We start from the raw sequence: 15,425 nt of genomic DNA, 5'->3' as shown, positions 1-15,425 counted from the left end.
AATGATTGCAGTCTTTAACATGCCCTGACTATTTCAAAGGAAGCAGAGAACTCTCCTGTGTACATAGGACTAAGAGTGAGTATGTGCATGTGTGTGTGTGTGTGTGTACGCGCGCGCGCGTGCGTGCATGCGTGCGTGCCTGCGGATGGTCTCTCAGCATCTCTCGGCTCTCAGACTTAGAAAAAACGCTTGGAAAAGTTGTCGTATATTAACACTCCAGTTTTTCATGTAATCAGGGAAGTGAGTGTCCATATACTTCAGAGACTGGAGCGCATGTCTACGGAGCTCAAAATAAGCCCGTTTTGAAATCACGAGTTAAATATCTGAAATGCATTTAAATGCAAATTATTTCTGAACTTATCACAAAAGCTATATAAAGTATCAGGAGATTGAGCTGCCACTGAATGGTAACAACTCAGGACCCATCACACAAATATCCATTTGGAGATAGTGTCCTCTTTGCATTGCACAGTGGGCCAGGTTGAAGATCTCAAAGGCAGTGAGCTATTAAAAAATAAAAAAGTATCTCTGAGCAGGGCACATTCAAACATATATCCTCTCAGTACATGCATTAACGCTTAAAATATAATCTGCCTAAGTGTACCGTATAGCTGCAAATTGTGTTTCTGAATAATATCTACATAATTTTCAATAAACTCATAGTAAATTATCTAGATCTCAGGTACCAAAGACAAATGGCCTTTGCTAGAATTAGCTTTCCCCCAGGAGTGAGGAAATGGAATCTATCTTCTGTAATGGGGAAAATTAAAAAAAAAAAAAAAAAATCACCTTGCAGAATAGAACATGGGCTTTGGCAAGTGCTGGCTGGAACATACAACCACAGGCACCACTCAGAATTTAGGGGAACCTGGCATTAGAGCGACAGGCGGTCAGAGGAAACACCATGCATGGTTAGATGGTGTGGACCTACAACATGGCCGTCTGGGAGTTCACTGGTGGCTTTCATTACTGCTTACTGCCAGGGTCCTAGCCACACTCTAACTTCTCGAGGCTCAGTTATTCCTTAGGGCGAGGGCGATGAGTCCTAGGGGTTTAGAAAACACTCTAGCACTCACCCACTGGACATCAAAAGCATCTGCAATCCCACCACACTGGTCAGAGTGTCTCCAGAAGCCATCAAGGGTCCCCTGCAGTCTGGCTTTGCTCCCAGTTGAGAAGTCTACAGAGCAGCTGGCCTTTCAGTAATGAGTGACAAAGGGAGTGTGGGGGAGGGGCTCTGTGGGGAGAAGGTGAGTTGCTCCTTTTGGTCTTTCACCACAGGCTTTGTAATCATCTTGCTGACATATCCTAAAATCTCAGTTTCTCTTCATGAAAAGCAAACAAAAATAATCTGCATTTTTCCAGCTCTTAGATTGGGGGTGGGGATTATGTAAGTATTTTGTTTACCCTCAAATTCCTCCGATCTAGGACAAGCTCCCTGGCCTTGCAGAACACTTTCCACTGAAGCTCCGGCTTGGGAGCGCAGGGAATCACATCCCAACTGTTAACGTGCTCCAGGACCTGCCTTGCCCTTTGGTCTTTGCACCATTTTCCTTTTTAATTTTCTTCTTAAATATTTGGTTTTTTTATTCATTCCTTCTAGAGTTTCATATAAATTATTTCGGTCCCATTTCTCCCAACTCCTCCCAACGTCACTAGAGCAGGAACTTGGCCTCCCAGGTACCCTCCTCTGATATCCATGACCCGCCTTCCTATGTAAGCACTTGGCAGAATACCACTTGCATGCCAAGTAGTTATCCCAGAATCTCTGGTGACCAGGTGCCCCTTGGTAGACTGAGACTGGCGTCTCATCTTGTGCTAAGGTGACTATTTTAGGGTTGTTCTGAGTGCATGTGGCTCTAAAAGCTAAATAGCCCAAGTGGCCAGTCACCTCTCTTCCCACGCCTGAAGACAATGCCCCGTACATGTGCACTTAGAAAACATTTAAGAGATTACAGGGCTGTGGGAAGAGCGCTGGGTGTTCCCAAACTGTCAGGAAAAGTGCCAGAGAAGCTGGTCTAGCCAATACCACCCCTGGTCCTGTGAAGGAAGAACCAGAGGGTGGTCCTGGTTTTTCCTCCAGTCCTTCTCACGTTCCCACCAAGGCAACTGCACTTTTCCTATCTCCCTAGGGAGCCTTCAGAGTCCACTGAACTGAAAGAGGGGATCAGAGATGGAGGCTAACACAGAGAATGGGCCTGTGAGCTGATGAGATGGCAGATGCAGATTCTAGAAGGTCTGTGCTTCCAAAGACGTCGCTTCTATCCATCCTTCCCACCCAGTTCACGTCTAGAGAACTGGGTGAAGGTCGGAGCCAGGAAGATGAGGGTCTACAGAAAGAGCCCAGCAATTAGCAAGGACGGTGGTGTTCACAGAGCCAATTCTACACAGACTCAGTCCACGTTCAGAACTGGAAATCTGCCCTCTCCCCTTCCCTGATTTCTCCAGAGCCTAGATTGGTCCAGCTTACTCTCAAATGATGCCATCTATACTGGGTACTGTCCCCAAAGAGTTTCCCCTTCAATTTGCTACCCTTTGTGTACATGCGTGCAGTGGAGGGGGGGACATGGGGGAGGGGAGGCTTCCTAGAGATAAGAGCTTTTCATGAGACAGGAAGCTGAGTGGGATACCAGTCAAGAAGGAAAGTGACAAGTTAAGATACGTTTTCTATGCAGACTCAGAGGCTCGATCGCCTGCTTTGTTGTACGACTGTCCATTCTCAACATATAGTTCCTTTTATTTGGGACCCCAAATAGTCCTACCAATGTCCCAGTCTCAGGTGACTGAAACAAAACAAGCAATCAAGCAAACAAACAAACAAACAAAACACTGACCAGGAGTGACTGAGACCTCAGTGGAGACCTCAGTGGAGGCCATGGGTAGGTTTTGCACTAACAGGACAAAGAGAAGACAAGCGAGCATGCGCAGTGCAGTGTGCCCCCCCCCCCCCCCCCCCGCTCACCACGTCCTTGCTAGGCTGTCCAGTCTGCCACCGCTATAGCGGTTCTAACCCTAAGAATTAGCCATCATGGAAGATCGGCTTCCATAGAGCAGCCAACCCCTCAGCATCTGGCAGTCAGCGCGACCAGTCTGGTTTCATTAGCGTTTTGTTGTTCCTTAAGCATCATCAGAAAAAGTCTCACTCAGCCCTGTTTGCTTTTGCCATCCCAGCTTCAGAGTTCCAAGCATTCACCTCAGAACGGGGCTCTCTACCTGGCTCCACTTGCAAGAGGAGGAACATGCAGCCCGGAGTCACCCACTCCTGGTTCTAAGTCTTATGCTGGAGTTTTTGTAAGGCAGTGCTGAGAGACGTGCACTTGGCAGAAAGGAGCTGGATGCAGCCCACATCTGCATCTTCAGAAGAAACCAAAAGAACATGGAAATGGCCTCGCGGTGCCTTCTGCCTCACAGTGAAGAATGATAAGCTTTCCTTATCGAGAAGATCTTCAAAGGCATTCCAATCAATCAAAGGAATCAACATCGAATAGCTCCGCACAACCCCTGCACACCAAAGTGAAAGTCTGGAGTTCTAAGAGAGATTTTTTTTTTTTTTTTTTGGCCTGGAGATCCAGCCACAGTAGCTGCAGAGGACCAGGCGATACATAAAACACTCACTGCCCCTCCCCTGCAGGTCTAGCAATAAAAGATAGCCTTCTGGGACTGAGCTCTAGGGAGGCAAAGATGTTTCTTTACTCTCGTAGGCAGTGGGTTTTCAACAAATGAATGCGTTTTCGAATTAATTTCTATTTCATAGCAATTTGAACGTTATTGTTGACTTGCTCAAATAAATTGTATCATCCGGAAACACAAATTGGATGCCACTTCCTTCCTACAAACCCCGGGAGACCGAGGCATCTCTTAGAATAAAACTCTAAGGTCCTATCTCACCTTGCAAGGGCCTGTCGGATGAACCCCTCCCAGATCTACTGCCATTCAGCATGTCATATCCTTGTGGGGAGCTGGGGCTAACCCCATCCCATCCCATGTTCCCAGGTGGAAAAAGACCCTTGCCTGATACATGTCACTCTGGTTTGGAGTCCCAGAAATTCAACTCCATGTTTCCCACCTTCAGTACACCAAACAGAATGGTTCCTGAGGGGACCTAAACTGATCACGGGAGTCTTGTGCCTATGGTTCTCAACATCTTGTGATCTCTCATCACAAGAGGCATTTGGTTGAATTAAATCCCCCAGAGTACACACCCCATCTTCTTCCCTACCCACCATTCCCTTCCCCATCATCCATACCTGTGTATACTTCTCTGAGGTGACAGGACTCTCCCACCATTATCTTGCCCTGGCTCCTGGCTTCCTGCTTCTTTTTTGTTTTAAATTTGTGATGCTGGGGGAAGGCTTGTCCCTAATCCGGCTCAGTTTCTTTGAGTATGTGCTTAGCTCTGATAGCCTCCCGAAGTCAATTCTTCTCCCTGACCCTTGTCACAGGACAGTCCAGCTCGTGACAAAGCCAGACTGAACTTTACAACAGCAAGCAGAGGGTTCTAATGTGGTAGATCCGCTCACAGGGCTTGTGTTCACTCAAGCCTCAGATACAGCTGGGGGAATAAACCTGAGCTGTTCTCAGCCTCGGGGCCCAGTCCCACAGGGCAGTGTTTTATTGCAGTCCTGAGCACAAGGCAAAACTAAGTAGTCATCCTTAGCTGTGAGCCATCAGCATGGGGTCAAGTGAAACAGTCTTGTACTGATCCCTATGGCTAAATGCTAACATGCCTACCCTCTGCAGAGGGCACTCAGTGCCTATCATAGCCCTAGGTATTTCCCTGGAGACTCGAGGTTGGCTAGGCAAGGGCCTCTAGTCAATAGTAGCTTCCACACTGCATAACTCCCACAGGACCATCCCTCTGGGTCATGGGAAGTGCATCACACTGGGAATCCCCCAAAGTCTAGCCCTTCTCATGCCACAGTGGTGCAGATGCCCCTTTGGAGGGGTCTTCTTTCTAGCTGAGCTAACCTTTGACCCTGACCCCTACAGCAGTAGCGCTTAAGGCCAGATTCTTACTCGGCCTTTTTATATTGGTCTAATTGGCTTCAAATTTAGTCTAGGGGAATCTCTCATAAAAGTAATGGCAGTCATTTTCCCCGCGCCCCCCCCCCCCCCCAGGTCCTCAAATGCCCTTCCAGAGCAAGAGTTCAAGGCCACTCCCTGTGTTTGTTTGTTTGTTTGTTTGTTTTTCTGCTCCTCTCTGCCCAGTACACAGCTCAGGTCCCTGGTCTGCTCAGTATTGCACAATCAAATTGGAGATACCTCATGCATATTGATGAAGGCAAGAGTTGTCAACTGGGTGGTGGGAGCTGGGATATAGGCTTTATCTGCATATATGTGTAGGACCTAGATCCAGCAGAGTGGCTGAAATACTTATTTTTCTAGGGATAATTAAGTCTCAGTGGTATGTTTTAAGAGATGGAGTCAGAGAAGTTGGAAGTGACTTCATTTGGCTTATTTGTGGTGTGAGCGATTGGGCAATATGGCTGTAAGGCTCTTCCAGTTCTGATGTATCACTGGATGGGGTGAAGAAAGGGTGCTAAGGATAGGGAGCTTGCTGCTCAAGCTTGAGGACCTGAGATCGAATCCCCAGAGCCCATATGTGGGTGTCTGTAATCCTAGTACTCTGAGAGTGAGGTGAGAGGTGGAGACAGGAAAATCTTGAAAGTTTGTGGGCCAATTGGCCTGGTGTGTACAATGATTGACACCCTAAGGTGTCCTCCGACCTCTACAGACTTGCTGTGTTATGTACCAGCCTCCTCTCTAACACACATATTCATAACACAAAACAACAGCCACGGCAACACCAGTCATGTTGCAGTCAGGCAACGAAGGTGAGAAAGACAATCAAGCCATCCTGGCCTGAACTGGATCTCTGAACATGCATGGAGTCTGGAGTACCTGCCAGGATGCTGACATGCAAGAATCTCCATCCAAGGATGGAGGATAGAGAGAAGCTGAAGGATGCAGAATCTCCTTGTCTGCTGCCAGGAGAGCTAAGCCTCTTGCAGGACATTGCACTAATGAAATTCAGAAGAAATCTGTTTCCACAGCCCCGGAGCGAGGAGGCAGCTTTGCTTAGTGAACCAAATACATAATCAGTCGGGAGGCCCTGGGCAGTCTAATCCAGGTGTGCAGTTGCTGCAGCAGTGATGCTGTTTAACCTCTCCATGCCTCAGTTTCACCAGCTGCATCCAGCAGATAAGCCCAGGCTGCAAAATGAAGGCTCAGACAGGTGGGGAGCCCCAGAGTGGAAAGAGTCCAACAGAGATGCTCCTAGGAGCTGGGGCGGGGAGAAGCCTTGGGCAAATCATGAATTACTTCTCCTTAAGCAGCCGGAAGATAACTGCTCGTTTGTTTATCACACTGTCTCTCTGCCATCTATTTTTTAAGTGTCTGTGTCTAAGGAGAGTTAGGAAGCAGCTTTACTCGGTTATCCGCCGAGAGTCAGCAGTGGAGAGAGGGAAAATACGATGGTGATTTTTCTCTTAATACGTTAGAAACTCCCGAGCTACCTCATTTGGCAGTCTCGTCTCACCTCTGTAACAGGTGTCCTTGTCCTTGTTCCTAATTGTGAGTAAACTGCAAGGTAGGTGTGTAATATTAACTCAGTGCCCCTTCAACATGCCTTTGCAGTAGCACACCCTGAGAGTTTTATGGAGCAACACTGGTGCTTGGTCACACTCCAAGACATTGTGACTTAATTGCTTTCAAATGTGGCCTGAGCATGCAGGGTGGGGAGTTCAAAAGCTCCCCAGGGTGATTCTAGCACCAGCAAAGTCTGAGAACTACAAATGCCATCTTGAAGGTCACAGACCTTTAAGGTGGAAATGCTGGCTTTGCTGAATTCAGGCTGGCTTCCTCCTTCCCAAAGTTATCTCCAGTATGGCTTCAGTCTGCTTTCCCTGAAACAAGCAAGTACTGAGGCCTGTGGCATTTCACAGACATCTGATGTCTAGACAGGGATGGAGGAAAGAAACCTGGGACACAGCTGCCCTGCTCTGGGAGCCTTTAAAGCAACAAAGCTTTGCATCTCTGGGTTGGGTGGAGGGGTTTCTAACGTCAGAGGGAAGCATCTACTACAGCAAGCATAGCTGGCACAGGGTGGAATCCAGGAAGGGCTGCATTGGAAGGAGCTCAGGGGTCATTCACTGGGGTGAAATCAGGAAGTAATTAAACTAGACTGATTCAAACGCTTAGGAGCTGTGTGTGTGTGTGTGTGTGTGTGTGTGAGAGAGAGAGAGAGAGAGGGGGGGGGAGAGAGAGAGAGAGCTTGTGTGTATATATGCCTGTGGGGTGTGTATGAGAGAGAGAAAAAAGAGAAAGGAAGAGAGAAAAAGAGAGAGAGAAAACGTGCTTGTATATATATGTGCCTGTGTGTGGGGTGTATGTGTGTGTATGTATATGCCTGTGGGGTATATACATGTGTATGTGTGTGTGAAAGAGAGAGAGAGAGAGAGAGAGAGAGAGAGAGAGAGAGAGAGAGAGAGAGAGAGAGAAAGAGAGAGAGAGACAGAGAGAGAGAGACAGAGAGAGAGAGAGACAGAGAGAGCGAGCGAGCTTGCGTGTATATATGCCTGTGGTGTGTGTGTGGGGTGTGTGTGTGTGTGAGTGAGAGAGAGAGAGAGAGAGAGAGAGAGAGAGAGAGAGAAAGCTTGTGTGTATATATGCCTGTGGTGTGTGTGTCTGTCTGTGTGTGTGTCTGTGTGTGTGCCTGTGTGTGAGCAAGGACATGTTAACATATCTGTGTGGGTATACCAGTGGACCTAGGGGTCAATCTCAATTGTATCTCAGGATGCAGACACTTGGTGTTTTTAGACAGGGGTCTCTGGCTGGGATTCAGAAGTCATCAATTATGCTAGGATGGCTACTCAGGGAGCCCCAAGGATCTACCTGCTTCTGTCTCTCCAGTGCTGGGGTGACAATCATGTACCACCATGCCTGGCTCTTTCTCTGGGTACTTGGAATCAAACGTCCTGATGCTTCAGTGGTAAGCATTTACCTGACTGAGCCAGCAGTCCAGCCTGGAGCTGTCTTAGACCCATGTTCTAGAGGATGTTCCAAAATCTCTGGAAGATGAGTTAAAACTCCACACGTGGGACCTGCTCCAGTGTTTATGCCCCAGTAGACATGGGCGGAGACTCCTAACTAGTTCCCAGGTAATGGTGTAGATCAAGGGACACATTCTTGATGGCTTCCCTAATAGATGTGCCTGCCAAGACAGCATCTCCATTGTCTACCTGCTCAACTGCTACCTGGGCCCTAGCATCTCCCTTTACCTCTAGTTTACCTGCCCCGGGGCTTGAGCTGTTAAGCTGATATGTGACAGGTGGCTCCCAATGGCAGACACTGCCTACCCGCACACCCCACTTATAGCTTTCACACCATCGGGAGATGCTGCTCTGATCATTCTCATTCTAGAAAAGAGGCAACAGAAGCTGAGACTCAAATGACGCCCAAGGTAAGATGAGATGGGAATGCATATGAAATGGAGAATACCCAACCTTTCTGCATGGATAAGAATGGAAACTTCCCATGGTTCGTCCGAAAGCAAAGTTGAAACTTGAAGCTTGGTAGGTCTGCCTCTCAAGACCAAGAGTCTCAACCTGAACTGTTTGTGCATTGGAGACACACAGTACTGATGCAGGTATAAGCTGGTCACCTGGCCTATCAGCTGTGTTGTTGCCCATTGGCTCCCACTAGGAACAGATCTGCACTGTGGCACAACAGATGCTCAGTTGATGATGGTGGCTGGGACCTGGACTAGCGACCCCAGAAAACTAAATGAGTATGGAATCCATCATCTAGAGTGTGGGATCCATCAGCTGTGTGGGATCTAGACACAACAGTGTCCGCACGCCCCTCGGACATAGGTGTGATGGACATGAGGCTGAAACTAAGCTTCGCAAGGGCAGAGGGTCTAGAGAGCAGTGATGCCACATGCAGTTTTGAGCAATGTTGATTCAAGGTTGCATGCCTAGGTGTCAGCCGTGGCTACTATGGCTCTCCCATGGGGGCATTCTGCCTATAATCCAAGATGACCGGAATACTCTGGAGTTACATTTGACTGTTAAGACTTAGGTGTGACCACTGAATACCCTATTGTGCTCAGGCCAGCCCCAAATGTCACTCGGGCTCAGGCTGAGAAGAGTTGCATTGAAATGAATGGGTATTTCCTGCCATGACAACAAGTACCAGCCTGGTTACTTGGGCCTAGTGGCAAGTCTGTTGGATACTTATATCCTTTGACACATCCATTCTCCCTGTAAAGAACGCAAAGGAGACTTTGTTGGTGACCTCAAAATGGTCAAAGAGGTGACCAGACTAGAGGATGAAGAAGACTTATAAGGCTGTCCCCACAGCAGAAGGTTGGGAATTTTCCAAGTTCAAATGCCACCAAGGATGGTTCAATCCTGCCAAAGTGTTAGGTGCATCACCCGGGCATACTATGAACATCATTATAAACAAGATAACACCCTAAGGAACTCTCTAGCCAGGATGTATCTGTACTCCCTATATTTCTTATGGTCTTATACTTTAAGGTAGATCTACTTTCAGACGGAAATAGCCTTTTTCATATTCAGTCACCTTGTGTTGAATTGTCTTGGAGCTATGACTTGGTTACAAGTAAGGCAGAGGCCATGACTCGAGGAAGACCTACAAGCAAGGAAACTTGAGTGCTGGGTGTATCCCAATTTTATGGCCATGTCCTTAACCATAGAATCAAAATCTGACCAAGAACTTGGTTCAAAGGAGAATAAGCCGCTTAGGAGGAAATGTGAACATGTGTTTGATGCAGAGGTCTTCCTATGTCCTAAGGCTGTGGCGGTTTGAATGAGAATGGTCCCCATAGGCTTGTCTGTTTGAACAGTTGATCTCTGGCTGGTGGAACTGTTGGAAGGATTAGGAGGTATGGCCTTAATTGGAGGAGGTGAGGTGTATGACTAGGCTTTGAAGTTTCAAAAGACTTCCGCCATTCCCAGTGCATACTTCAAGGCTCCTCCTCATGGATCAAGATGTAAACTCACAGCCACCCTGCCGCCATGCCTTTGTTCTTCACTCATGAACTCCAAACCTCTGAAGCCACAGACCCAGCTGAAAGATGTCTTTGATAAGTTGCCTTAATTATTGTATTAGGCGTGTAACAGAGATAGGAAGGTAACTAAGACAGAGATGAAGAACCCAGGAGCCCCAGGTGCCTGCTCTGTACGAGTAGTACAATGTATTGTCAGACTGACTAGCTTTGGAATCACCTAGGAGTCTCACCTCTAGGTTCATGTGCAAGGGTGTTTCCAAAGACTTTAACATGGAAGGAAAGACCCATCTTGATGTAGAAGTCACCATCCCCTGGGCTGGGATCCAGAACTGAATCAAGGGGGCTAAGCCTCTTGAGCGCCAGCATTCATTTCTTCTGCTCCCTGACTGTGGGTGGAATGTGATCAGATGCCTCTTGTTCACACAGCCATGCTTTCCCCAGCATGATAGAACTTATCTCCTAAAACTCCGAGTCAAAATAACCCCGTCTCTAAGTTGTCTTTGTCAGGTACTTTTGCCACGACAACAAGCAAAGCCACACATATATGCATCAAGCTCATATTTGTGACATTAAATGAGATAATCATAAATATTTACGGTGGGCCCTGGCATACCATAAATGTTCACGCAGTGTTGGACATCAGTATAACACTACATCTTGGAAACCCCTTTGGTCTTCAGCCAACATATTTATTATCAGCAAATACAATAAAGATTCTTTATTGATCTGTGTATGTCCAGGACTAGAATGGCTTGAACGTAAAACGATTCCCTCAAACTGTAAGCCAGAACAAACCCCCCTGCCCTTAAGTTGCTTCTTGTCATGTGTTTTTTAGTAGCGACAAAGAAAGCAACTAATACGAGATCCTAGTAGGCAGTCAGGAACACAGTAGGTACACAGTAAAGTCAGTTCCCATTTTCTCTCCCAACAATCCCCTCTCCTCTTACCCAGTTATCTGTCCAACTCCTACTATTTGGACCTGGTCAGGGTGACATGTGCCCTTTACATGGATCTGCCATGCTTCCTGTCTCACCTCATACTCCCCGTGGAGACCATCCCAAGCCTTCCACCAGGACCCTCACTTGCCTAACTGCCTGTCTCCCACTCCATTCCTGTCCTCCCATATTGACAAATTAGCAGCCAGCAGATTCCATTCACAGTGAGAGAGAATCATTACCACCCGCTAATATTTTTATAGAATTTCATAAACTTGGTCATTCATGAATCATTTACAGTACTTTATTCCAATGAGGAGTTCACAAATCACTCAAACACTGGCAAAACGCATAATAATGAGTGATATTTCAGGAGGCTTTGCATTAATATGTCAGCTTCCAAGACTGCCAGAGCTAAATTATCTTGCCAGGTGCCACTTCAGGTCAGAACCACAGGAAGCCCTTCTGGGCGCTGGGGCAGGGGACTGTGGTAGAGTGCCAGTCAGTCACAGAACTGGATGAAACTTTAGAGTCATTGATCCCACAGTTGTTCAGACCCTCTCTCAGCCCAATTCAGATAGGTCCTAGGAAAGAGGCCAAGGGGTGTGGCTCTGGTGTTGATGTCCAGCTGGGGAAGAAATCGGGAAGAAGGGACTTGGAAGCAAAGCTTTGAAGGTGTTGGGAAACTCGTATGGATCTTGAATCTAATACACACTGACTGTGAGTCCTCGAAAAAGTTGGTAACACCCATTTCTTTCTTTCTTCTTTCCTCCCTCCCTCTCTCACCCTCCCTTCATCCCTCCCTCTTTCCCTCCCATCTCCTGCCCTCCCTCCTTCCCTTCCTCCTTCCCTCCCCTCTCTCTCCCTCCTCTCTCTGCCTCTCTCCTCTCTCCCTCCTCCCTTCCTTCCTCCCTCCCTCCTTCCTTTCTTTCTCCCTCCCCTCTCCCTCCCTCCTCTCTCCCTCCTCTTTTCCTGTCTCCCTTCTCCCTCCCTGTCTCTTCTCTTTCCCTCCTCTCTCCCTCCCTTCCCTCTCCCTTCCTTCCTCCTCTCTCCCTTTCTCCCTCCCCCTCCCTCCCTCTTCTCTCCCTCCTCTTTCCCCCCTCTTTTCTCTCTCTCCCTCCTCTTTCCCTCTCTCTCTTTTCTCCATCCCTCCTCTCTCCCTTCCCTTTCTCTTTTAGTCTTTCCAGTTCCTTCTCCCTCACTCCTTACGTTGTTTCTCTCTCTCTTCCTTCTTTCCTTCCTCTCTCCATCCTTCCAGCCTTCCTTCTTCCAACTGAACAGGGTCCGCATGTGCTAGGCAGGTGCCTCTACCACTGAACTGTGTCTCCAACCTTCTTTCTAAGTTGTTATTTGAGAGAGGATCTCATTGGATTGTCCAGACTGGTTTTGAATTCACTCTGTAACTCTAACTGGTCTTCAACCTGTGATCCTTCTGCCTCAGCTGCCTAGGTACCTAGGATAACAGGAGGTCTGCTCTGCTCCTTGTTCTTGGAAACTCTGCTTCTTCTGCCTCTTGTGTGAGACAGATAAGAGTATGCACAGGGAGAGGTTCCAAGCTATCTGCAGTGCAGTGTTTAAAAATGGTAGCTTTTAATACTGGTATTCATTTAGGGTCAGGGATGACTGTATCTAAAGTAATGTCTTATCCTCCAGCCCCCTGACTTCCATCAGAATGCCTTCTGGTTGGATTTGGGGGAACTGTTGGCTCCCAAACCTGTGCTTCCACATGAACAGTGTTATTTAACGACAAAACAAACAACAGCTATATTAGAGCAATTATGATGTCAACACACACACCCACACGCTCTGCTTTTGAAGAGACTAGAAGCTAAAGCCTGGGGGATATGGAGACTTAGGATGTGTGTTTTGAAGAAGCCACTCAGTTCCAAGCCATGCCAACTCTCACAACCAGAATGGATCTGGCCTCAGTTTTCAAGACAGGAAGTTACTTCCCAAGAGAGTTTGAAATGTACAGGATATACACCATCCTTATGTCTAAGGATAGCCTTACAACAGTCACCTGACTCCTCCTCAGGGAGAGAAGGAAATGGATGGGAGACTTGAGGGAAGAGCTGGGGCTTGGGGAAGACAGGGCACAAGAACCCAGGCTGCCAAGGCTGTGTGGAGCAAAGTCCCTTAAGAGACAAAGGTGACAGCTTTGCCATCCCCCCACCCTCATCCTTGTCCTCCTGGGACCAAATCCCATGATGCTCAGTGGTACGGGACCTGCAGATGGGTGGAGACCCTATAACACATCACATGGCTGTGATACAATCCAGAGGCTCTGGGAGAAGCCTTCAGCTGGAGTTTCTGAAACAATTAAACCACAGGCTGTGGGTGGTTTAATTCTGCCTGATGACCTGAGCCCCAAAGGTCTCCCACCTCTATGGACTTTTCTCATTGCACCTGGAGATAAAGACTCCTGTCACCTAAGGTGGAAGCTCACACTAAGGTGGGCCAAGTATGTGGCACTCAGAGTCTTTACCTGGATATTACAGGCTCCCAGCAGGATATTCTATAAACTAATCCTGAATCCCACAAACATCAACATGGCCTTGGATACAACACTTCCTATTCGTTAATGGTTATAGGCTGCACCTTGAAAGACAGCTCACCAACTCTAATTCCCTGGGTCTTCTAACCTGAGCTTCCAGGGTCCAGAAGCTCGTTCTCTTCATTTACTAACTCTGGTTTCACCCCAAATCCCTTTGATACTTCATGAAGGGACAGCGCAACCGTGGCTCAAGTTTACATTAGACCTTGTTGTGTTTGTCGGATGTATGTCACCAGGTCAAACGTGCAAGAAAACTGTGGAACTTAAAACGTTCAGGAAAATGATGCCTCTTGAGAGTGACCCTGATTTAGGAGTGTTCGCTCCATGCTGGGCATTGTGCCAAGTGTTCCCCGAGGAAAGAAACCCATTTTGCCTTGTATGGAGAGATGCCTACTATTCTCTGTGCCTCGTGGAAGAAATAAGGTGAAGATTAGAGAGGGTTGTCTTAGCTCACACGGCTCAGGGAGAAACATGGCTGCTAAGATCTGTGTGACAGGGTTGCTGTTTCTTAGTTTGTTTTCTTGATCCCTGAACTCTTAGCCACTGAGCTCAGAAATGATCGAATCCACCAGACCCTGCCTCCGTTCCTTGGTTTTGCAACCTCACGTATATCGCATGACAGGTGTGGGGAGAGAAGATGGGGCCTCTCCTCTCACAGACACAGGCCAAGTCCTTCCTGGTTATTGTTACAGTCAATGCATGACTCCTGTGGGCCTGGCATCAAATTTTTCCAAAAGCCAGACTTCCCCTTGGTGCAGACAGTTCGCCTTCGGTACATGCTGACCAGCGCTTTCTCCTGTTCATAAAAGGTGCAGAAAGCCCTTGGTAAAAGAACTTGGAGGCGTCCATCTTCCTGGGACCAAGACCCATGATGCTTGGAGACATGAAACCTGCTAGCAGACAAGGACCACACAGCACAACATGTGGCCAGCAGCAATGCCTCCCGTGACCATGGCCTGACATTTCTTTACTGAGATTCACACAGGAAAAGATGAATGGGCAAGGGGGTCAAATACGAAGTCCACAGCCTCGAACACAACCCACTCACCCCGATTTTTCTCCTTTTTCCTCCTTTTTACATGATTTTAATCGATGGATGGAACCATTTGCATGACACCTACCGAAGAGCCCAAACTAGGGAGAAGGCCCCCAGGATTGAAATCCCAGCTGGCAACAAACAAGCGCTCCGTTAGTCACAAGTCAAACGCTATTTCCTCATTAGAAAATAAGATGGTAATATAATTTACTTATCAACTGTTCTGAGAATCGAATTACATGAAACAAACTACATGCTTAAAACAAGTCCCCGGCGCAGAGTACATTCACAGAGGGTTCGTGGTTTGCGCAGCCTCTACGAGCAACCATGGCGATGAAATGACTCCCAGAGTTCCCAAGGAGATGCCCATTCTAAGCATCAGTGACTTTTTCTGTATTTATTTTTTTGTTCACATCTGGGTATTTCATTTTATACGTTTCCTTGATTTTTCTTTTACCGCGGCTCTAAAGACACACCTGTCCTAATGCGTGCGAGCATTTCATAACAAGGACACCATATGTGCCCGTCTTCTGGTTTTTTGTCTTTAATATTTCCATGTAACTACTCTGTTTCAACACAATACTTCTTTGCAGATATTTTAAAGATTTGTTTTCTGTTTCTCTCTGTGTGTATGTGTGTGTGTGTGTGTGTGTGTGTGTGTGTGTGCATACACACGCATACAGCGCCTGTGGAGGTCAGGAGAGGGCACTGGCTCCCCTGGAGCTGGAGTTATAGGTGGTTGTGAGCTGCTTGTCATGGCTACTGGCGACTAAAGTCAGACCTTGGAAGAGCAGCAAGTGCTTGCTCCCACTCCAGCCCCCTGTGTGGTATCTTAGCTGCTGCAGGAAGCAGCCTTCGTCAACA

At 47.5% G+C, this 15,425-nt stretch overlaps 1 protein-coding gene across 1 annotated transcript in view; it reads right to left on the bottom strand.

Annotated features, from left to right (window-relative positions):
* Cdh13 (cadherin 13) overlaps positions 1-15,425 on the bottom strand; it is a 1,011,337-nt gene that overhangs the window by 438,562 nt on the left and 557,350 nt on the right. The gene's annotated exons all lie outside the window — the stretch shown is intronic.

This window comes from Arvicanthis niloticus, chromosome 18 (assembly GCF_011762505.2).
Source record: "Arvicanthis niloticus isolate mArvNil1 chromosome 18, mArvNil1.pat.X, whole genome shotgun sequence".
NCBI lineage: Eukaryota > Metazoa > Chordata > Mammalia > Rodentia > Muridae > Arvicanthis > Arvicanthis niloticus.
The sequence above is the reverse complement of the archived record's forward strand: the minus strand, read 5'-3'. Positions and strand labels throughout refer to the sequence as shown.